The sequence below is a fragment of the Crocodylus siamensis genome, chromosome 2, assembly GCF_052110815.1.
Source record: "Crocodylus siamensis isolate JL-2025a chromosome 2, ASM5211081v1, whole genome shotgun sequence".
In the NCBI taxonomy this organism is placed as follows: domain Eukaryota; kingdom Metazoa; phylum Chordata; order Crocodylia; family Crocodylidae; genus Crocodylus; species Crocodylus siamensis.
In genome coordinates, this window is record NC_143396.1 from 168,865,047 (window position 1) to 168,889,504 (window position 24,458).

At 47.1% G+C, this 24,458-nt stretch overlaps 1 protein-coding gene, 1 long non-coding RNA gene and 1 other non-coding gene across 3 annotated transcripts in view; 2 read left to right on the forward strand and 1 right to left on the reverse strand.

The window, feature by feature from the left end:
• Positions 1–305: 305 nt before the first annotated feature.
• LOC149871215 (uncharacterized) lies at positions 306–13,588 on the reverse strand. Its single transcript, XR_016440185.1, has 3 exons — positions 13,454–13,588; positions 3,123–3,279; positions 306–528 (listed from the first exon to the last, which is right to left on the reverse strand). It is a non-coding gene; the product is annotated as an uncharacterized LOC149871215 (long non-coding RNA).
• Positions 3,115–3,278, forward strand: LOC149871216 (U1 spliceosomal RNA). Its single transcript, XR_016440878.1, has one exon. It is a non-coding gene; the product is annotated as a U1 spliceosomal RNA (small nuclear RNA).
• Positions 13,033–24,458, forward strand: part of KDM2A (lysine demethylase 2A) — a 70,316-nt gene continuing 58,890 nt past the window's right edge. The window contains exons 1-3 of the mRNA XM_090032165.1: positions 13,033–13,128; positions 13,571–13,598; positions 15,490–15,594. The gene's annotated coding sequence lies outside the window, so the exon portion shown is untranslated. The remainder of the gene's footprint in view (positions 13,129–13,570; positions 13,599–15,489; positions 15,595–24,458) is intronic.

Sequence of the window (24,458 nt, forward strand, 5' to 3'; positions counted from 1 at the left end):
AGTCATCATCAGTCACCCAAGGTTTTTCAGAGATGTACCTGTATCCTTTGAGAAATGGCTGTGCTTGAATCAATGCAAATACTGAGTATGGCCTAATTCTCAGAAGAAATGTTTCTCCTTCTCCTTTGCTTTAAGCAGCAAGGGAAACAATGAAGAACACTGACATCCCCCCCCCCGCCCTTCACCAGAATGACCTGGCAAATCCCACATCACAGCCACTTACCCTGAGGCTCTCTGCTAAATCCTGGAGGAGTGGCTGCATTCGTTACACAACAGTCAAGACTTTTTTTCTTTGCATTGTGACAGATAGTAGCCTCTTTTTATTTGCCATTTTGTAATGAAAGCTCTGAGCATTTGAAGGACAAGCAAGCACAGGAGGAGAGGGTGGATAGTTGGAGGTGTGGGGAAGGAGCTGCTATGCTGGTTGATTCTGCAGTGTCCAACTTCTTGGGCACCTGGCCCCAGCCTGGATTTGCAGCCCTCCCTTTGCAAGGCATGGGACTGTTAGGCACCTCCATGCTGGATTCCCTGCAACAGGTACACTGAGCTGGATGCCTCTGGTAGCCAACAGGGAAGGCGGAGGACAGTGGTGGATTGACAGCTAAAAACTTCTCCTTAGGCCCCTTATTTAGCTGCAGGGGGCACACTTGGGGGTGGGAGTCCTGAGCCATCTCTGGGAGTTAGGGACCTACCCACTTCGTTGCAACAACACTGAAGGAAAGGGAAGGGTTTAGTCCCGCTTTTTGAAGTGAGATGGAGTTGATAAGGCATCCCTTTTATCCTCCTGTTGTCTCACTTCTGAGTGGCCACGGATTGCAGAACCCCAAGCCACACAGCACATGGGCCACGTACCTCCCAGGTTGCACGCCATGCTGCATGGGTACCCCCCACCCCCCAATGCCAGGTAACCCCCTACTGCACTGAGTTGTGCCAGTGCAAACCGTGTCATACAGGGTCCCTAGGTGCCTCCAAATCCTCCCAGGCGCAGGTTCCCTGAGCTCTGTGGGCCTGGCCACAGCACATTACCCCAACCCAGGGATAGGGGCAGGCAGAGGAAGCTGGAGGATGGAGGGGGTGCCATGAGACCCCAGTGACAGCAGCAGGAGCAACAGGAAGGGTGGAACCTAGATAGGGAGCCTAACACCCATGGGTTAACCCCTCAGGGGCTGCATGTGGCCCATGGGCTACCAGCTGGATAGCCCTTGACTTGTGGTTAGTGCACACATCCAGGTATGGAAGCCCCAGGTTCAATGCCCTCCTTAGGCTGCCAAGGGTTCAAACCTCCCCTGAGAAACGGCTCTTTACCACCTGCTATTCCAGCCTGGAGAGGAAGAAGAACATGCTCTCCCCCTCCCGGTCCCCAAACTTGTGGTGCTTTGCATGGAACAATTAAGGGCTCATTGAGCAATAGGAAGCGAGAGTTAGCATGGCTTTCTAACCTAGCGCTTAGGGCATCTATCTGGAAGACAGGTGATGTGGGTTTGGATGCTCTCCAGTGCAGGGTGGAATTGGGCCCAAGTCTCCCACATCCTGGATGGCTGCTCTAACTGCTGGGCTAAAGGAGAGACTGGGCATGGGGTAGGGGGAGGCTTCTCCTGCACCAATGTGTTTATGTAGAGCCTGATCTGTTAATTATCCATAGAGCCTGCCCACACTAAGTTGCCCTGTTTGAGCTTGCACATTGATGGAGCAAGTGCTTTACCAGCAAGTAATACAAATACTTGACTTCAGCAGTATAATCAATGATAAGCCTGCCTTTTGAAATCCCTTCCAGCCCTACTTTTCTATGATGCTAAGGGCCCTGCCACATGTTCAAATTAAAGCTGGATGGATGGAAACCAACTATAGAGCCGTTACACATTTTCAAGCACTAACTCTATAACTGGTTGACTCTTTTTATAGCTGGATAGACATTTTTATGGTGTGATAATTACTTTGTACATGTGCCTGGTGTAAATGTATTGTGCAATTAAACAGTTAATTGTGTCATATAATGTGTGGCAGAGGTCTACAATTCTATCCAAGGCATAAAGAAGTATAAGTACCACTTTGCCAATTTACTTGTATCCATTCTAAGAGCTTTTGCAGGTACAGAGTACTAATATTTCTGTACTGGTAAAACACTTGTACCATAAATGTGGATGGGGTGGGGTCTTATATAACCTGTACTAGATTGATATAGTTAAAATAAAGTACCTGCAGGTAAAGACTTACTAGTTTAAACCAAGATTGTTTCAGTTTAGCTTAAGCTAACTAGAAGCTGGTTCAAGCTAAACTAAAATAAGCCTCTCTTACCTGCAAATTGTGTCCACAGTGGGATTTTGCAGTGGTTTAGCTCAAACAGTGCAAATGAATGTGTAGATAAACCACAAAATCATTTAAAACTAAATTAAAAGCTGTGGTAGAAAAACATGATATTTCAAAGTGGTGTGTGGGGTGGGCGGGAGGGGGGGCTGATTTCAACAGGTATTAAGCACATGTCACTCAAGGCGGGGTGAGTTAGACAGACCTTTGGTCTGATCCTGCTCAGCAGGTCCTACAGGCTCAGTTTCACCAGCTCACACAGGTCAAAACTGCAAATAGTAAAGCAGGATTGAGGTTTCTCAAAAAGCAGAGACTGAGGCTCTTTCCATATCAATGAACGTATGAGCATGCATACACAAAGCGTGGTATCTTCGTGTAGTGGAGTATCTCTGTGGACTTAGCGAAAAGTAAGACCATGGCCTTTTGCCAGTTTATGTGAATTACTTTAAAATTATATCCTTAATTAAGCCAGTAAAACTTTGCATATAAATAAGTTCATGATTTAAACTAGTGCAACCTCTGTGTGCAGATTAGGGCTTTCATTGCAAAAACAGGGTATTTACTTATGTCTAGATAGTGATTTTGATGTAAAAATATATGGGGTAGCAAGGCACTGTGGTGGGAATATGACACTGCAGCTAGTAGAGGTCAAAACCTAGGTGGAAATATGATATTTTAACTAAGTCAAAGTCTACCCTAACTGGGAGTAAAATGTTGCAGCTAATTGAGGTTACCCCTAGCTTAGGGCAGGATACTGCAGTTAGCTGCCACCCTAATTAGGGGCATGACCTTAACTGGCTTCTTCAGGATATACTTACCTGGCAGGGGAAGCAGCGTGACCACGTAGGCGAGCTCCCCAGGGCAAGGCCTGCCCCTTGCACTCTGGGCATGCTGACCCCTGCGATTTCCCCAAATGCGGGAAACTCGACTGCATAATTTGTGGTAGTGGGGGACTGCATGCGCGCTTTCCCCCGCCTTAAAAAAAAAGAAGAAAAAAAAAGCTTCTTCAGGATAACAAGTAAAGGCGTTAGGATACTAGCAGATGGGGAAATCAACGAGTATTGCTATACCAGTATAACTATACCAGCATAATTGTGCAAATATAATTCTCCCTGTGGACACTCTTGAAAAACAGTAGCTTTTTTCTTTATTTAGCTTATGTTGCCAAAAGGCGGGGCAGGGGAGCACCATTATTCAAATAAAGCTATGTCTACATTAGAAGCACTTCAGTGATTAAGACATTTCCCTGCTGTTCAATATCTATGTTAATAATTTGGAGGGTAGGATTGAGTGCATGGTTAGCAAATTTGCAGATGAACCCAAGCTGGGTGGAATTGCAGACACTCTAAAGGATAGGATTAGGATTTGAAACAACCTTGATAAACTGGCAAGATGAGAACTGGAAAAAAAAGAGGAAATTAATAGAATTAAATTCAGTAAGGACACGTGCAGTTTCACACATAAGACAGAATGATCAAATGCACGTACAAATGGGGAAGTGACTAGCGAGGCTCCAGTACTGCAGAAAATTACTTGGGGGCGGGGCGGATATAGGGGGTGTGGTAGTGTGATAACGCTCCCCTCCCCTGCCCCTTTAATTTTTCCTCCACTCCTGTCATCTGCAGGAGCCAAGGATTTACTCTGATGGGAGTGAGGCTGCCCAAGACACTGCTCCTGAGCCCAGGGGGAAGCAGGCAGCCAGTAGCCCCTGCTTTGTCAGTCCAGCGCCTGACCTTGCCAGACTGTGTGGCTTCTCTTCCCCAGCCAGGTGGGCCAACAGCATGTTATTGCTGCAAGAAGCCAATGGCATACTGAGTTGCATTAACAGGAGTGACAGCTGCAAGTCAAGGGAAGTGATTCTACCAGTCTATTCAGCATTAGTGAGGCCTCATCTGACATACTGTGTCCTATTTTAGACTCCACATTTCAAGGAAGATGTAGACAAATTGGAAATTGTCCAGCAGAGAGCAACAAAAATTATTAGAGATTTAAGAAACATGATTTATAAGAAAAAACTGGAAGATGCTGAGTTATTTAGTGTGAAGAAGTATCTAAGAGAGGATTTGACAACAGTCTTCAAATACCTGAAGGGAGGTTATAAACTAAACAGGGGTGACACATAGGGGGTGCATGGGGGTTTACGTGCACCCCCTGAGAGCGCCGGTGCACCCCTTGTCGGGCCAGGCTCCCTGTTTAGTCAGCAGGCAGGAGGGCAGGTGGGAGCACCAGTGCTCCCCCTGTAAGCACTGGCCTGGGAGTGTGGCCACCAGCAAAAGTGGCTGCGCCACTTCCGGAAGAGGCCATGGAAGTTCTGGAAGCAGCATGGCTGCTTTTATGGTGAGTGAGATTGGCCACCCCCCGGTCACCAGGATCAGCTGCCAAGAGATTTCCCCACCCCACTCCCCCACTCAATGGGATCGGGCGCCAGGGGACCCCCCCCAGCTAGTTGCTGATCAGTGTCGGGGGGACACATGCCCCCCCCCCCCGACTCAAGAGGCACCAGACACCCATGGTTATAAAGATGGTGATGGATTATTGTCTGTAGTTGCAGGGACAGGACAAGAAGTAATGGTCTTACATTACAAAAAGGGAAATTTAGGTTGATAGTCAAAAGACCTTTCTTATTATGAGCATGGTTACACATATGAACAGATTATCTAGAGAGGCTGCGGAACTTCTATCCTCAGAAATTTGTAAGCGCAGATTAGACAAATATTTGTGTGAAATGGTTTAGATGGGGTAGTCCTGCCACAAGCAGGGGGTTCAACTGGATGAAGCCCCCAACATCCCTTCAGCATTATTTTTCTATGATTCTGTCCTATACAAAGTGCTCCTATATCAAAAAAGTTGTACTTTGTACGCATGCAGTCAAATCATCTCTCTCACAAGAAACAAACTGTCCCTGTTGCAGTGCCATGTGGTTGCTATAATATTGTATCCACATTAGGGGTTTCTGCCAGTATGGTTATGCTGGTCAGAGTTCATCCCACGTCCACCACATCACACCCTTGAGCAACTGAGTTATGTAGCACAGACATCACAGCCTAAGATATCTAAGTGCACTGAATTCCCACTCCCTCCTTGGTCATTCTTTATTATCACAATCTTGTAATGACCCAGTACCATCCTTCCTCTGCCTCCTTTCAGGAAACCTGAGCAGCCAGGAGGAGGTGAAAGTGACCATAGGGTACACTGTCAGGCAGGACAGGGAGCAAGAGAGGGTCATAGATTGCATAAACATTAGGGCTGGAAGGGACCTCACAAGATCATCAGGTCCAGCCCCCTGCCCAAGGGGCAGGAAGTCAGCTGGGGTCAAACGATCCCAGCAAGATAGGCATCCAAGTGTGTCTTAAAGGTGCCCAGAGTAGGTGCTTGCCCCACTTCTGGGGAGTCTATTCCAGACTCTGGGGACTCAGATGGTAAAGAAGTTTTTTCTTATGTCCAACCTAAAATGTTTGTGACCGTTAGACCTTGTCTTCCCTTGGGGTGCCCTGGTTAACAGACGTTCTCCCAGTTCCTGGTGCACACCCTTTATATATTTATAGGCTGCCACCAAGTCCCCCTGAGCCTAGGCTTTTCCAGGTTGAAGAGTCCCATGGCTCTCAGCCTCTCCACATAAGGCCTGGTGTCTTGTCCTCTGATCATGAGTTTGACTCTTCTCTGGACTCTCTCAAGCTTCTCCACATCCTTCCTAAAGTGCGGAGCCCAGAACTGAATGCAGTACTCCAGCTGTGCCATCACCAAGACTGAGTATGGTGGGAGGATGACATCCTAGGTCTTGCTTGAGATACATCAACAGATGCAAGCCAGAGTTTTGTTTGCTTTGCCGGCTGCCACATCACATTCGTGACCCATGTTCATCCTGTGGTCAATCATGACCTCCAAGTCTCAGTATAGCATTGCCAAGCCTACAGGTATGATGTGGATTCTTTCTCCCAAGGTGGAGCACCTTGCATTTCTCAGTATTGAAATCAATCAGGTTTTGATTCACCCACCTTGTGAGCCTGTCCATGTTGGCCTGAATCACCAGCTTATCCTCTAGTATAACCACACTTCCCCATAGCTTGGGGTATCATCAACAAATTTAGCCAGTCCAATTCTGATTTCTAAATCCAAACTGTTTATAAACATGTTAGAGAATACTAGTCCAAGTACAGAGCCCTGGGGGACGCCACTGGTCACCAAGTGCCATGTTGACATGATTCCATCAACTATCACTCTCTGGGTCCAACCACGAAGCCAGTTCCCCAGCCATGGGACCATAAGGTTGTCAAGGCCACAATTCCCCATTTTAACCATGAGGACTTCATGGGAGACAAAGTCAAAGGCTTTTTTGAAGTTCAAATAGATGATATCAACCTCTTCTTTGTCCAGGTGATGAGTCACCTGGTCATATAAGGAAATGAGGTTGGTCAGGCAGGACCTACCTGCAATGAAGCCATGTTGGCTATCTCTCAGAATGTTGCATTCCATTAGCCTGTTGTTGATGGTTTCTTTGATGATTCTTTCCAATATCTTTCCACAGACTGAGGTCAAACTGATTGGCCTTTAGTTCCCTGGATTTTCCTTCCTCCCTTTCTTGAAGATAGGCACCACATTGGCCCTCTTCCAATCCCCAGGAACCTCACCTGAGCACCACAAGTTCTCAAATATCCTCGCTATTGGCTGAGCTGTAATGTCAGCCAGTACTTTTAGCACTCTAGGGTGCAATCCATCTGGGTCAGCTGATTTGTAGATGTCCAGCCTCTCAAGGTGTCCCCTCATGAGATCTTTGCCAATGATGGGCAAGTGTTCTCCCATACCCTGATGATGCTGCTTCTTGTTTGGCAGGGTGATCCTCTTGGGCTGGTGGAAGACCGATGCAAACTAATCATTAAGAAGATCAGTTTTTTCCTGGGTGTCAGTTGTCTGCTGTCCCATTTGGTTCAGCAAGGGTCCACTGTTGCCCTCATTTTTCTTCCGATTACCCACGTATCAGAAAAAGGACTTTTTGTTGTTCTTGATTCCCATAGCCAATTTGAGTTCAGCTTTGGCCTTGGCTTTCCTAGCTTGCTCCCAACAGGTGTGGACCAGTGCTGAATAATCCTCCTTGGTGATGTTACCTGACTTCCAACCCTTGTAGGCTTCTCTTTTCAGATACAGGAGGCCCATAAGTCCCTTATTTAGCCATGGGGGTCACTCAGCCCTTTTGCTACCTTTCCTGCGGGCTGGGATGGATTTCCCTTGTGCTTTAAGGATTGCATCCTTAAGGAGCAACCACTCCTCATGAACTCCCCTCTCTTTTAGCTCCTGGTTTCTCAGGGCTTAGGCAATCAGCCTCCTGAGTTTATGAAAGTTGGCTTTCCTAAAATCAGGGATTTCTGCATTGCTGGCTGACTGATTTGCCAGCTTTGCAATGGATAGAGAAAGTGATCAACTTATGATCACTGTCTCCCACCTTCCCTTCGATTCTCAGATCGCGCACTAGATCATCCCCTTTGGCCACTACCAGATCCTTACTACCAGTGCCTTACCTCTTGTTGGTCCATAAACCTCCTGAGACAAGTAGAGTTTGTCAGTGCAGGTGAGAAAGCTACGTGACCGATTAGATTTGTAGGGAAGCGTACTGCTCCTTCCCACAGAGAGCAACACGAACCTTCCTGTACAAGATGTAGCCTATGCTTGTGGTCCAGTTATAGTGGAGTCCCACCAGGTTTCCATTATTCCTATGAAATCATATTGATTTCATTATTGATTTTTATTTAGCAGGAGGACCAGTTCCTCCTGTTTGTTCCCCAGGCTCCTGGCATTTGTGTACAGGCAAGTAAGCCTGCCATTGGCAGTCCTAGGCTTCCCAGCACTCCTAGAAGATTCCTGTCCCTGGGTTGGGGTAGGAGTGAATTCCATTGGGAATTCACTTATGTCCCTTGTGCTGCATAATTTGCTGATTCTGCAATTGTTGCTTGGTGGGCATGCACTGGTGGTTGCCCACCCATCCTCCGGTGAGCTTAGTTTAAAGCCCTGTCGAGTAGGTCAGCCATTCTGGTCAAGAAGAGCTTCTTCCCCATTGGAGTGAGGTGGAGGCCGTACCTTCCCAACAGTCTGATGCCTCCACCTCTATAGTGCAGACTATGGTCAAAGAAGCCGAAGCTGTTGCAATGGCACAAATGCCACAGTCATTCATTGACTTCTTCGATTCGTCTCACCCTCCTGTGCCCATGACCCGAAACTGGGAGGATTGAGGAAAAAACTACCTGCACCCCCAACTCCTTGAGCCCGTCCCCCACCCCCCAAGCCCTGCAGTCATTCATAACCTGGCTGAGATTGCTCCGAGTCATGTCATTTGTGCCCACATGGATGAGGAGCATGGGATATTGATCAGAGGGCTGGACAAGTTTCGGGATCCTCTCAGTTACATCCCAGATATAGGAACCTGGGAGGCAGCAGACCTCACAGTCCAAAGTGTTGGGGTGGCAGATTGGTCCCTCTGTCCTCTTCAAGAGGGAGATGCCCACGATGATCACCCTGCGTTTCTTCATTGGGGTGGTTATAAGTTGCCTTTCTTCCTCTGGTGATGGAGCTGGTGGCTCAGTTGGCTCTACTGGTGCTGCGAAAGGTTCATATCTGTTTTGACATTCCAGGGGGGGTGGTGACCCTGGCATAGGATGCCTTGGGGCTGGAGATGATCTTTGTCCAAATGACCCCTAGCTGGCCTTCCTGGGGACTCCTCTTGTGCACCCTTGTCCTACTAGCCTTCCTTGCTCCTCCCTCCTCATTCTTTGGGCAAAGATCCTGGTGGTAGGCATCCATCTCCTCTTCACCAACCCTGTTTGCACGCAGCCTCTGCACCGCAGCCTGGAGCTCCCCTGTCCGGCATTCCCAAAACTCTAATGTGAAGCATACCCCAGAGGGGGAGGCATCCTTGCTCCTGATCCCAGACACCTGCATACATGCCAGGCAGCCCCCACAGCTGAGAGCCCAGGGCTCTGTCTGGGTGGAAGTTGGAGCCATGGGCTCAGTCCGGATAGAGGCCTCAGTGGTGCCGGGGGGGGGCAGGGGTGGGATCTTCATGGGGTGGCACGTCACCACCATCGTGGAGGTAGCAGTCCAGGCTACTTTTGTGCCGCCCCCTCTCTTCAGGCTCACTGCCAAGAGCCTCGTGTCCTTCGTGCTCACCCTCCTGTGCTAACTCCCACAATAACTCGCATGCTAGGCCCAGAGCGCACTTGTTTGCACACTCTGGTTGCATGGCTCCCTGGGTGGCTGGGCCAAGTAGGAGCCAGGTGGGGGGCATGACCCTCCTTGGCTCCACTCACCTGCTTCCCACAGATGCCTAGCACCCACCCACCGCAGGCCCCACCTACCTCCCAGCTGTGCTGGGGTTGTGGGTCAGGGTCCAATGGGGCATGCTGGGCTCAACAGGGGTGCAACAGGCTTCTGCCTGTGTGTCTTGTTCCAGTGCTGGACCTACACTGCAGCTTTTGCGATTGGCGGGCCCTTTTAAAACCTGTGCATGCGCAGTGTGCCCAACGCTGGCACTGCACCACTCTCAACAGCTGGGGGTCCCTGTCCCACCAGAAAAGGAGGCAGGTAAGTGCCCCCCCCCTTCTCTGGACCCTCACTGTGCCACACACCAGGAGGGACCAGTTGTAAGGCTTCCTGGGGGGCTGGGCCAGGTAGAAGCAGGGGGGCAGGGGGAAGGGGGACAGTGACAAAGAACAGATAATACTTCGTTGAAGACCAGATAATACTCTGGCATTTAAGAATCCTGCTATCACCTTTAGGATTTGACTATGCAGGGAGTTATGGTGCAATAAACTGAAAGTTACAAAGGGTAAGGGGTGTAACCTCCTCACCTCTTCATCCAATGTAGTTCTACCAGCAGAACTTTATAACAGGGTCAAGGGTTAGATCACATGGAGGATACAGCTGCCTTAACTTCAGTGTGAGCAAAGCTCCCTGATATAGACATACCTCTGCTGGCAGCAGAAATTTGCCTGCCACCAGTTTCACTAGCCCCCTGATGACAGTAGAAATTTGGCAAGTTGATACCTTCTTCTGCTAGCAGAGCTGCATCTGCATTCAGAGATGCCAGCAGAGGGACATCATCTTAGCCATGTGATGTCTTCCCAACTGTGGCTGATGTAGCTTTACCAGCAGAACTTTGCAATGTAGACAAGGCCTTAGAGAGCAGGAAGGAGAAGTGTTCACACTGGGACTTGGAGGGTAAGGGAAGGGTCAAGTCTGGATAACCCCCATAGGTGGGACATGAGCCCCTAAAAGTTGAGGTGGCACTGCCAAGCCATGGGGCAGGACTCAGGGCTTGGGTTCTTGATTTGCTTTACTCTGTGAGAAAAGGATCCTTAACCATGTTCCTGTGTACGTATACAGGTTTTCCTCACTTTATGCAGGTTCTGTATGTGTGAATTCGCTCTTATGCGATGACCCTTTTTATACACAAAATTCATTATAATTGAGGTAAATTCACTCTTATGCAATCAGTGTAGTGGAAGCCCGCAGTCATCTGCTTTGTGCAGTGCATTGTGAAAGTGACGCACACCAAAATAAAGTCTCCTATGTGAATCTATGCTCCTCACGTGTTGCCTGAGACACGTTTCTGTAGTTGCCATCCCCATTATGATAGTGCCCTGTGCTTGTGTGTACTGTCTGCTGTTGGTGAGTACCAAAATTGTCTTGTAAAAGTGGTAGAAATGGGTCTGGGGGGTCAGTACAGTCAAGGTCTTGGAACATATCCCTATTTGTTACATTGTAAAGCGGGTTCCCTGTATGTGAATTTGAGTTATGCACCGTTTTCCAGGAATGTATGTACAGTCTAAAGTGAGGGAAACCTGTATATGGCTCCTTGGGAGATTTGGAGCCATGAGTGTATCCAATGCTGCATGTGAGGCCCACACTTTGAGTGCCCCCAGGGCTCTTTGTACGGGGAGTCTAATGGATGATACTATGCAAGGCAGCAGGTGTCTGTGGTCTGATTTCAGATGGAAGTGATACCAGATGGATTGCTGTGGAGTATCTGGGGTGGTGCTGTGGATGCCCCAGGGCTGTCCAGTCCAGCCAGAATAACATTGTGGGCACCCCAGGGGTGTGTGGTGCCTCTGGGTGAAGGGAGGTGACACAGTAGATAGATATAACACTTGAACTGTTCCAAGAATGTCGCAATTCCACACATGTCCCTGGTTGTAGCTGTCCACACATACATACACTGCAAGGGGTCCTAAGTCAGTGGTACCTGGCACTGTGGGATGGAAGAGTGGCATAGGTTAGGTTTGTGAGAGGTTGTGGGGCTGGCAAAGGGGGTCAACGTGCAGGTGCAACTCAGTGCACCATAATGGGTCAACACTACAAATTGGTCCCAACCCCAAATGCCAAATGTGCCCATCCACCAGCCAAACCCCATATGCTGGGCTGACCACCTACCGGCACAATCTAGTGTGCAGGGGCATGGTATCCACCCCACAATTCCAGTAATACAGCAGAAGGGGAGTGGGAATTAACATTGCCATAGCTCCACAGTTCCAGACCTATGGGGAGCCCTGTAGGCCAGATAACAGCTTGACAGGCAGGCTGGATCTGGCCGGTGGGTGGGAAGTTGGCACCACCGTCCTAAGTAGAAGTCACCTTTTAAGGCTTGCAGTGCTGCCAAAATGCCACCAGGGGTTGGTAGAGTACCCAGACCTGCAACCTTTCCAGGGGTTAGTGCCTGGAGTTCCCCAAGGATTCCCCTAGAGGGGGAGGAAGGCACAGATTGGCTGGACACCAGGAAAAAAAAAGCCCAGAATTGCAATTTCTGCTTGGCCTCTCACCAAAAAAAAAGATTGAAAAAAGATTAATGGAGTTTACAAAAGAACATAATTATGCTGTGCCAGAATTCATGTGGTGGTGCCTTGGGTCGGGGTGCACAGGTGCAAGCGTAGGAGCAGTGCTATGGGATCCCAGGCTTATGGCAGGGTGGAGGAAGGCATGGGAGCAGATGGGTGGCCAGGTGCAATACAGTCCTGGCTGCATCCCAAAGCAGCCAGTTACCCTGCCTAGGTTTTGTTGGGGGGGAGGGGGGCAGGGTGTAGGTTGAGATGCCCAGAAGCTTGATCAGGCACAGCATCCTCCTAACACTGCCCCAGTTCACAGATGGGTTCAATGCAGGACCTGATTTTCCTGTGGCGCAGACAGACACTACTGAAGCTACGCTGTTCTGGATCCTGTTCATCTGAACCCTCATGCAATGAGGGTCCAGATTTTAGCAGGCTCAGGCCCGTTTAGATCGCTCTGCAGCCGTGCATTTCTGTTTAGACACAGCTGTAGAGCGCTTTTGGGAGCCAGATGGTGCAAAAACTATCACTTCCATCAGCACCCCAGTGTATTTTTTGAAACGCTAAAGTTTAAAGCTTTCAAGGCTGGGCTCGTCTTGGGAGCCATACTCTGCACCCCAGTGCACCCTTAGAAGCACCCCAAGGTGCCTCCGCACACCGCTTGAGACGACAACCCAGCCCTAACCCCCAACAGCCGACGCGCATGCGCACAGCAGCATGAAGCGGCCGCGGGGTGGGGCCAGCGGGCGGCATAGTGCGCCTGCGCCGGAGATCTGGCAGGCGGGGCGCGGTGGGAGTGACACCCGTGCCGGCGAGCTAGTGCGCATGCGCTTGCGGCGAGTCTGGGCAGGGGCACGCGGGGCGCGTGCGCAGTGCACGCCTCGGGGGAGGGAGGCGGGGTGGGCCGTGCGGGCGGGGGAGCCGGGAGGGGGCCGCGGTCGCGCAGGCGCACTGTGGCGGCCGAGTCAGTGTGTATGTGAGACTGTGACGGGTTCAAAATGGCGGCGGCTGCTCCTGTGTGAGGAGGGGACCCGCACCGGGCGGGGGGCACCGGGGGCGCGCGGCGGCGGTGGGGGGCGGCGGCCCGGCTTGGCCCGGCCCGGCCTGGCCCGGCCCTGCTCGCTCGGGGCCCGGCGCCCGGCGGGAGCGGGCAGCGGGGCGAGCCGGGCGGGGGCCGGGGTCCGCGCGGGGCTGGGGCCGGGGCCGGGCACGTCCCTGTCCCTGCCAGGAGCCGCCTGCCCCGCGGGAGCCCGGGCCCGCCACACCCGGGGAGGGGCGGCGCGGGTGCCCGGGACCGCGGACCCCCCCCCCCCCCCCCCGCCGCCCCCACTCCTGGGACTTGCCTCCTTCTGGCCACTGAGGATCCTTGGAGGCGAAGACGGCCACGCGTGGGATCTAATTTTTTTTTTCTTCTTTTCTCCCCCTCTTGTATTTTCTGCCTTTTTTTCCCCCGTCCCTAGAAGAGGACAAAGGAAAAGAAGAGACCTGGTGAGAGGCTCGAGTGATTGCATTTTATGTTGTTTTATTTCTTTCCCCTCGTATCCCTTCCCCCCTACCGCTTTGGCCAATCGCGAGGAGCCTGGTGACCTGCCCTCGCCAATGCTTGGGGTCTCCCTCCTCCTCAGCCCCTCTCAAGTTTATGTAACTCTGTAAACCAGGCATTTGGTTCTGGCTTCCGACCAGGCGCCCGCGGCTCGCCTTCACTCCTGTTTGCCTTTCTCCGAAGGGATGAGCTGGGATTTGTACATGGGGAGGTTGTTTAATCTCCCTGGGTTGCACAGCTCTCATTCGTTACGGGGGTTTTCAAAACACTCTTTTTAGGAAGGCCAAGTGGGGCACCCAGTGGGTTGTGAAGGGGTGGCTCAGTGTTCTGAGTTGAGAGCACAAGCCCATGGGATTTCTTTCCCACCCCCTTATACTTGATCTCTACAAGCAATAAGATGGGTGAGGAGAGAGGGGATCCTCCTGGGTTCTGCAGAGGAGATGTGGTTAAAATTATTTCATCAGCTTTCTCACCCTTCTGATTTAGTAATTGATGCAATTTAAAGTGAGGTCCTTGTTGCTGGAGGGTGCCGATTGACAGGTCCCTAGAGACTGAGGTCCTGAATGCAGTCCCAGATCAACAGGGCTTCTGCCACTTGTCTGTCTCTCTCGTGCAAACCAGGCCAGCTTCCTCTCTGCCCTTGCCTAAGATTTCCTCTGGGGAGGAGGGGTGGGGTGTGAAGTCTCTGTGGCTACTTGAGATCTTGGCTTCTCTGGTAAGGAGCCTGCTGGGGAATGGGCTTGTGAGGAAACAACTGCACAATGAAGCTTACCAAGCATTGTGACATTGTGTTGCGAGTTACAAGTGTCCTGATAGTTTGATTGTGCACATGTGCTAAACTTTGTTGGAGGACCATGTTCAAGCTGCTTACAGTGATGCTAGCCTTTGCAGCAGTGGAAGTCTTGGAGTCGACAAGCAGTAGCACTTTAGACATTTTGTGATCTAACCTCACTCATGATGAGTAGAGAAGAGTTAATAATAACAAACATCAGTAGTGGCTTGACTTCTATGTGTGGTGGAACTACTTTATTTTGCTGAGTAGTGAGAGGTTTCCCAGAAAGCATGTAGGATAGCAGAAACCTTACAACTTTGTTGTAGATCTCAGTTTCTATAACGGTTCATCCTGTCCAGTATAAAACAAAAATCATGCCGGGCTGTTACATGTTCTGGGCACTTTGTATTATAAAATTTTGCCACAGCATGGCAGGTGTCAAGATCTTGAGTGTTTGGGTGTACCCACATCAGATCAGTCATGCCAACCACAGTGATGTTGAAACACTTGTAGGAGAGCTCCTGCTGTTGAGAGTGGCAATTGTGTGTTTGGTGGGGAGTGAGTGTGGGGAGGTGTTGCAGAAAGAGAGACTTTGACTTGGAGTGGCTGGAAGGAGCCACAGTTCTAGCTGCCTGGAGGTATAGCCTGTTCCATGATGTTGCTGGCTTGGGTTTTCAGACGGGTGATCTAAGACTCCAAGGGAAAGCAGGCTGCAACCCTGCTGTCACCAAATAGGTTTAAATATAGATGTGTAACTAGTATGGTTTGGGACCTGACTTAACTGTCAGTGATGCTGGTGAATGTGAAGTGCGAAGGCCTTTCTCTGAACTTAAATCACTTCATGCAGACTGTCAAACAGTTGGATCAAAGTAATAACTCTAGATTCATTGCTAGGCACCTGAGGCTGAATTGGAAACAGAGTTAAGGTGAAAGGATTAGTCCATTGTATTCCCTCACCCATTGTACATGGTATTGCATAGTGTTACAGAATCATTCCTAAGTGAATAAAAGTTTAAAAGAGAGTTTATCGTGTGTGCCATCATTATTCCTTATATTTTTTAAAGGAGGAAGAGGAAGAAGACAGCAGCCCTGGAGTGTCTTTCTCGCTGTCTTCGGAAGAGTCAGAGATGGAGCCTGAGGAAGAGAGAATTCGTTACAGCCAAAGACTGGTCAGTCCTTTTTTCCTTGCCTATCACATATTTGGTGTTGGTCTTCAGGTAATTAAGGCTGTATGCTGGGAGCAGGCTGTTAGTGCCCTATGGAGTGATGAGGCTTAGTGGCTTCAAGCATCCTTGCTGTGAAGTTATGTCATTAAAGGCTGTAGAGGGAAGTTCGAAACAAAGTTATTATTACCCTGGATTTAGTTATCTGAGTTTCAAAAAAAGAAAAAAGAAGCTGCTTTGAGATGCTTGCGGACAGAAATAAGCTGGTTTAGATGTCAGTTGTGATGCAGCTGCCTCTCTTGGTGGTGTTTAGGGCAAACAGGAAAAGGTATTGAAAAGCTGTGTATGGTACTCTGGGATAGCTTTGTGTTGGTATTACACTGGCCTAGTACTGACTTAAATATACTTCTGAACCTGAGGAAACTGGATTCGCTCTTTCAGTTTGAAGTTGTATGTTTGTATGTATCTTCCTTTTTTTTTTCTTTTAAATAAGTGTTGCTGCTCTCTTAAAGAGAGTCTGAGATTATATTGATGGTGTCTCTGAGTGGGATAGAGTTCCAGTAATGGGCCAAAGGGTAGAAGACTTGTTGTCTTAAAATTAATTTCACTACGTGGGAAAAGTAGTGTTGGCTAGTGGAGGAAAGAGAGTTCAGGCTGCTCTGGATATTAGGATACTTCAAGTTGTGATGGAGTTTCCCTGAGTCGTACTTGATCTTTCTCTCTCCCCTAAGCCTGAAGGTTGTTGGCTGTTATTGTTAACTCATCCTTTAATGCTATGAAACAAAATCATCAAGGGTGAAGTGGTTTGTTTATATCTGAGTTTAAGTTTCCTATAGATAGAAAACCAGTGAGTGTGTGTGGTCAGTTTTCTTGTTGTCTCAGTTGCCGCTCTATGCCTTATCTGCCTATAGAGTATTCATGGGGGAATTGTTAGTAGTGCTCATCTTTATAAATGTGGGCTGGAAATGGAAGTCTTCTGAGTAATCAGTTTTACTTCAGAAAGAAGAAAACCCGGATGTACCCTACTTCGGTGATGAAGTTTGAAGACAGTTTATAGCAACAAAGTGATATAAACTGACTGAACAGTGGCATTGAATTAGAAGCTTGAAACACTGGAATAGGGCATGGTGAAGTAGGGTTGAGTCTGGTCTAGGTTCTATATCCCACATTGTCCACTGTCTTCCTGTGACTTTTGGTAAATCATGTAGGACTTGTCTGTACTTTAGAGCTTTTGCTGGCATAGCGGAGCCCATAACTGAAGATACAGCATTTGCTGACAGAACAGGTTTTTCTGACAACATAGTTACAGCACCTCCCCAGATAACATATTCAAAGCAAAGAAAAGTTGTCTTTTGTCTGTGTAGTTGTGCCCACACCATGGGACCTACTGCCATAGCTGGGATCTGCTGTTTGCTGGGTGTCAACTTTAGGCCCCTGAAGCTGGTATATGTTGACAACTTCATAGTGTAGAGCCAGTCTGTGTATTCTTTTTACTGCAACAACTTCCAATTTACCATGGTACCATGCCCCTGTTAGTCTTCTCTTCCACAGCTTTTCTATCCAAGTTGCTTATAAACCTAAATATTTCCAACAGTTAAAGATAGTAAAACAATGCGAGTACTAGAGTCAATGCCTCATTGAGATGAATGAGCTGGATGATTCATTCTGCATGTTATTCATCAGGCCATGGCAGACTCAAGAAGACAGTACTTCATCAGTTAACTCTCCACACATCTCACCAGTATAGTCTCAGTAAATCTGATGGTAAGATGCTTTCCCAGATGCATGCTCTGATTCTGAGGTATTTGAGTGTTATGTTCTTCATGGTAGTCTAAGAGTGATGTTGTAATTAATTATATGAGAAGCCAGGATGTCATATGTTGGAATCTTGTATTGAACCAACTATGTAGCTGGTAAAGTTTTTGCATGAAGAGCATTATGTCTTGCATTCAGACTCATCAGCCCTGGAAGCCAGGCACTTTATTATTTCTGCCTTAAAATTCTAATGGAAGAAAGCAAGTAGTCCTCCTTAGCACATGTGGGACAGGTGTGCGCAACAGACTTGTTGGCATGGCTTTGGTTAGATATGTAGCAATGTGTGATTTTTTGTGATCAGTATAGTGGTGCTGGCAAAAACCACTAGAGTGAACTCAACCTGTATCAGTTAAGCCATGCTTTTGTTGGTATATGTTGTTTGCAGTGGTGAGACTGAATTTACTGTCCAAAGCAGTGTTTTGTTGATACAGGCTGCATGCACATCATTAGCACTTTGCAAGTGCAGTATGCTAGCCACAGATATATCCTTAAAGCCTTTTCATTGATGTCCTGGACTTAACACCCCAGGCATGTCTTGAATGAGGGTGTCTTGAGCGCTTCCTTTCTTAGTGTTCAGGGCATTAGAGCTCGTCTAAACACTACTTTGGCTTTCATTTAACTAAGAAGACCCTTTTCACTGGTTTTATATTGGTGCAACTGTTTCAGTTAGAGGCTTTGTTTTTTTATTAAAATGATGTGCTGGTACAGCTGGTGTGGATGTGGTTTTATTGCTACAAAGTTGGTTTTATGCCAGTATAAGTGCCTCCCTAACAGAGTAACTTCATTCACACTGGTTGGGTTGCACTCCTTAACTAAACTGTTAGACTATAAACGGCAAGGCTCACATGTAGTCAGATATGCAATAAAAAAGGAAAATTGTAGTAAGGAAATTAGTACAAACTCCCGGTATGAATGCAGTTACATGGATATAATGGTCTTCATACTAGTATGGTTTGTTTCCAACTGAAATGCTCAAATGCATGTAGAAGTTGTGTGTGCAGGCAAACACTTCAAGACAGAAAGAAGTAGGGAAACCAGCCTACTGGCTGTATACAAGAGGAAACTAACTCGCACCATTTATGAAATGAGAACTTGGCTAACAACTTAAATGGCAAGGATACTGGGAGCCACCCCCTCTATAAGTAATGGAGGACAGTGTTGTCCTAGTTGGCTGCTGTTGGTGGCTTTCTACTAAGTTTGTTCATTACTGTTCCTCAGTAGTGTAATGGAACATTTCAGAGTTGGAAAAGTTTTAGGTGTTGACTTTTACCCATGGGGGCCAAATCTATAGGCCATACCATTGAGAAGTGAAATGGAGTATAGTGTGTCACGTCCTGGACCCTGATTTCAGTCCAGCCGCCCTACCAATAACAATTTAACCATTCTCACGTGAAGCTGTTCAGTATTTAGTGGGAACTAGGTTGATGGTCTCAATTAGTTTGTGCCACAGCTAGCACTGCTCAGTATTTCCAGCAACGGTCAAGGACTGAAGGATTTTTGGAGATTCAGTTTCCAGTTTGCCACTCCTGCCAGCATGGCCCTGCAATCCAGTGTTTTTGCTCTCAAAGGCCACACTTAATTTGTTCTATTTGGACTCCATTTTCAAGAAGATTACATGACAGAATGTTCAACTGAACATGCGTCTAAGATATATGAATTAAAACTTTTCAGAAAACCATCTGGCAAGACTGCTTTGTCATTGCATCAGAACAGTGATCCAACTAGTTGAGGACCATGTCTTTGTGAGTGACTGATACATGGTGCTTTAGAGGAAAATAATATCTTAACCCATCATGCACTCAGCTGCTTGTACAGTACCATGCAAGGGGAAGAAGAGTTCAGGACCTTTTTGATCAACTTGCCCTTGAGGCACTAGACTTCATTATCTTCACAGAGCTGGAAATTGATTTATCAAAACGTCTTGCACTCCCACGGTTGCACTGGTCTCCTCCCCATCTTCCTTCTGATGATGAGTTCTAGAGTGTGCCTGGCTTGCCACCCTGGAGTGATTCTCCAATCTGCTGCTCCTATTCTTAAAGTTTAGAATTGTCAGTCTTAATTTTTTCTTGTTGGAGTCTTGTCATTCCTGGCCAGTCAAACCAAGAATCTCACCTTCCCAGATAGAAGTGTGATTAGATTGAGTTATAAAGACTCTCCTAGAGAAAGCTGGTACAGAAGGAATTTTGTGCTAGTGAATGACTGACAGCCAGTCAGTTCTCAGCAACTTTAACATCAGAAAGAGTATCTAATGCTAATTGTGGGTGAATGTAATGGTATGGACAGATTCCACTAGAAATATAAGAATTGCCCTGCATATATGCTGTAGATTGCCAGACAACTGTTGATTGGATGCATGTGCATTTAGTAATGGTACAGGTTGGAATTAGAACTAAAATGTATGGGTCTCTTTCTGTTCGCATTCCTTGAGAAATTTAAGCACACCATAGACGTGTGAGGTTTTGTTTGTTTGTTTCTTTAAATATATCCTACCCTCCATTTCCTGAGAGGACTTTAAAAGTACTTGCCATTTACTTATTTGAGACTTGGAGGGAGACTAGGGATTCACTCACTAAAATGGTGCCACAAACATTTAGTAACTAAGTTAAGGGCTGGAAATGAAGGGTAGCAACTTTGTATCTAGCTAAAACTGCTTGGAAAAGGAGGAGAGTGTAATCACTTAAAGTGGAAATTCTTCAGGTTCCAGGCTCTTTAAAGGCCATTGGCTGTGGTGGTAACATTATCTAAGTTGGTCTCTGAGTGTGTTCCCTCATCAGGGCTTTTGAGCGCTATGTGAGGAAAATACAGCCATTCAGATTATTATACCCTGCTCACTGAGGGACACTAGCTGGTTCATCCAGCTAAAAAGAGTACTCCTTAACTGAACGGCTTCCTCAGACCCTTGGCAGTATCCCATGAAAGCACTGGCTTGGCCTAGCTTCCAGTTACATCCCTGTGTTGTGCCTCCTTTCCCCCCACCTCCCCAAGCAAAGATGAAACCTTCTGTAAACAGTGATAAACAGGCATGTTTTTACAAGTGTAGTGTCCACAATATCCTTCCAGGCATGAGTTCAGATGTGCTTTACAATGCATAGAATGACAGGGGAAGGGAAAGTGCTCAACTGCAGTTCCTGATGCTGACCTCATGTTGTAGGGAAGGTCATAGTCTGGGTTTTGAGGAAAAACTCTAGAGCAGTGCTTCTCAAACTCTCTGATGTGGCGGACCGGCAATTTTTTTTCCAGTGGGCCAGGGACCGGTGCCCAGTTCAGCCAGTGGCAGCAACTGCGTGTAACAGTGCTACACATATGCGCGACTAGCTATTTCTTTCTCTTTCCTCACCTTGCATGACATGACGTCATCTGGAGCGTTGGAATTTATGAATTGTGGCACTACGTCATATCAGTGTTATGCTTCTGAAAATATATTTCTTTCCTAGCAACTTGCTGCGGACTGGTGATTGGTGGGTTGTGGACTGGCGCTGGTCTGCAGACCACCACTTTGAGAAGCACTGCTCTAGAGCATTTGGGGTGGTGAGGGAGGGGACTATGTGGGGCTGGGGGCAGGGTGTCCTGAACTGTCCATTAAGTGTTTGGGATTAAGGGTTGGGTGCAGAACCCAACTACTCTAGCAGAAGTAGAGGCCTGTGACCCACCCCTTTATTCACAGCAACCAAGACAGTGGGATTGTGAGGGTAGGCACTCCAATCAGGAGGCTACAAATTGATTACATCTAGTCAAAGCATGAATTTCAGTGGCCCCTGATTTATTAGCAGTGGGAATGTAGGGATGGTGATTGATTGATCACCATCATGGTGAACGGTCATTATGGTGATTAATCCCTTGGCTCCTTGATCATTATGTTCAGCATTGGCCTCTAGTAACTTAGCTGTTATCTACTGCTCTTCACCTTCAGATCTCAAAGCACTTTACACAGGAGTTCTTCTTGGTAGTTTGCACTTCAGGCCTTGATTCCAGTTGCTCAAGTACTTGCACCTGTGAATACTTGGGGTCGGATTGTGGAATGCATGCAGCTGTAGCTGTTTCAGGGTAGAAAGTGCCACATACAGTCAAGTGAGAATCTGGAGGACTGCAGTCACCCCAGAGCTGCCTTGTAGTTTGGAAAAACACCTACTTTGTCAAATAATCTTAAAGGATTGGCCAACTTGATTTTCCAGCAAACTAGGTAAAACCTCACTTTCCCAGCCTAGGGAGTTTGGCAGTTATGGTAGTTAATGTTCTCCCCTCAATCTCAAGTAGGCTTCCAGCTCAGGTCACAAAAAAGTTCCTTAAAATTGTTGTGTTCTAAGAACCATATTCAGTCAGATTTGACCTTAAAGCTTTGTTTGGGAGGGGTGGTGGTGAAGGGTCATCTTCAGTGGAATCTAATAGCAATAGCTGTGTTTCCTTAGAACATTCAAACTAGAATGAAAATGTTTTTAATAGGCCATTCCCTACAGCATTTTCATCTTAAACATTGCATCATTAGGCTTATCCATACAAGAATCTGAAAATAAAATTGACTGGATTGTGTTCATTGTTGGCTAAAAAAATGCAGGAGATAAATACCTTAAATATTTAAGGGAGTGATTTGCTTTTATAGGTTTAACACTTTTTTTTCCCTTTAAAAATACTGACTGCCCTTTTAACATGGTTTCAAGGCCTCCCTGCTGACTGAACTGCTCCTCTCTTCAGTGAAGTAAATGAACATGCTTGGTTGCCTATCAACAAAGTTTGCAAGTAGTATTGGTGTTTCCTGTTAATGGGCATGAATAGGTTTTATGAGGTTAGCATTGTTAGAGATAGTACTAACTCTTTAGGATACCAGTTTTACCCCCACTGTCTTTTATTGTTTGCTAATCATTTCACTTGTCAGGAGCCTCACAACTGGGGTGTACACTTCAGGTGGTCCTCTGGGACAACTACTATATGTGATGAGGCAGTGGCAAAATGTTCAAAGGAAAAACAAGAGCTGTTGCATCAGTTTGAATAAGATAGTCTTCTGTGAAAATTTCTGGGGTGGTCTGCTACTGTTGAGGAAAGCTGTGAAACTCCTTATGCACAGAACAAGTTTGCTGATTCCAGGGAAGGAAACATCAGGGATGAGCTCAGTAGAGGGCTATAAAAGGCTAGTGTGAATTCCAAAAAAGCTAATTCACTGGCCATTGTTGACCTTTCTGTTTATGGGCTTTCAGACTTTTGCAGTCATTGTTTTGTTTAGTTTGATGGCTAAATCCTTTGATCATGTAGAAATGCCCAGATCTGTGTAAGGGAAGGAAGTTAAAGATCTCAGATTTGCCATGATCACTGTGTGTGCATTTCTGAGTTCTGCTGTATGGTGCATGTGCTCTGGAGTGCAGAAGCACAGCACACTAGCAGCCATCTCCTGTTTAGTGGGGTAAGGTTTTGTAAATGACTGTCACCTAAATTGAGATACAGACAGGTGTATTCAGCCAAGAGCATGAGAATTTCTGTAGCTGCTCATGTTGCTAGTCTGACTTGGTAAATATCCAGCTTCTGATCCTTGTTCATTCTTAATACTTCAGAAGAAGAGAATAGGAGTGGAAATTAGTATCCTACTACTAGATGGGATTGAGAAAACTGGCTGAAGTAGAAATGCAAAGTACAGAGTGAAAGAGTGCAAATTGTTCCCTGCCTTCACAGGTGACTAAGAACATGACGTGATGTGGGAATGGGATAATGGGGTTTCCATTTCTACTGGTTTCATTTTTGGGTCAACTTGGTAGCATCCAAATCCTAGAATATGCATTCCGCTCCCTTGTATGTGTGATGGCAATGAGATGAGTGTGTATTATGAAAAAAATTGAATTTAAACCAAAACAGCAACATCGTTTCATAGGCATAGTTTTATAGGTTGTAGGGTCAGAAGGGATCTGAGCAGATCATCAAGTCCGACCCTCTGCCATGGCAGGAAAGAGTACTGGGGTCAAATGACCCCAGCAAGGTGTACATCTAGCCTCCTCTTAAAGACCCCCAAGGTAGGAGCCAGTACCACTTTGCTTGGAAGTTGGTTCCAGATCCTAGCTGCCCTGACAGTGAAGTAGCGCCTCCTGATGTCTAATCTGTCTAGTTAAGATGGTGTTCTGGAACCCTAGAAACCTGTGATGTATTGAAAGCCTCTCCCATAGTTCATCTTCTTTCCTTCCCTCCATCCCTAACTTTGGGCAAGTCACCACATCTCCATGCCTCAGCATCCTTATCCCTACCTAGCATTTATTATGGCTTCACACAGAAATCTGTGATGCATTTATAAATCTGCATCCACCTCCACAATTGACTTCAACATCAGCGGAGGTCATAACATCTAGATGGACCATGAAAACTGAACTCCCTACACCCTACAGATATTAAATCTGCTTCAGGGTTGAGATGTATTTGCTACCTAGTTTATATTCACTCGGAGAGTGTGTGTTGATACTACCAGCTTTGCATCTGCCCTGTGGATGAGGTTTCCACTCTGTTATGCTGGTTCCACTAAGGGAATGTGCACACTCAAGTGGGGCTTATGTTGAGGCAGCTTAACCTTATGCTGTCTAGAAGGGAAGGAGGGATGGACTCAGAAATCTAGGTTGGTTCCTACTTCAGACTTGCCTTTAAGACCTGGCATCAGAGGGGGAAAAGAGAGATTGTGTTTTCCCCTCCTTTTTCCTCCCCATTGCCCCTCTCTCTTCTAACAACTGTTAGGATACCAGCGCAAATTGCCCATAACACATTTGTCAGAGCTTAAGATGATCCTGAAACCTGGGGACAAAATGTAGCATGCGACTTCAGGCATAGATGTGAATAGGTAGCAACAAAAGATGCTGAGTCAATTCCAATGACCAAATATCTCTTTCCTCCATCTCTGAAGGGTTCTGCTTGTTCAAATTTCTTGCAGGTGTACTCTGTAAAGAAAAGCAGAATATGCATTGCTTGTGCATTAATGCTGTGTGTTTCTGTTGCTGTAGAAACAATACTTGCAGTAAACAGTTTGAGCTTTCTGTCCAGGGACTTTGAATCTCAGTGGAAAGTCTAGCAACTTGACTCAAACAAAGAAGCTG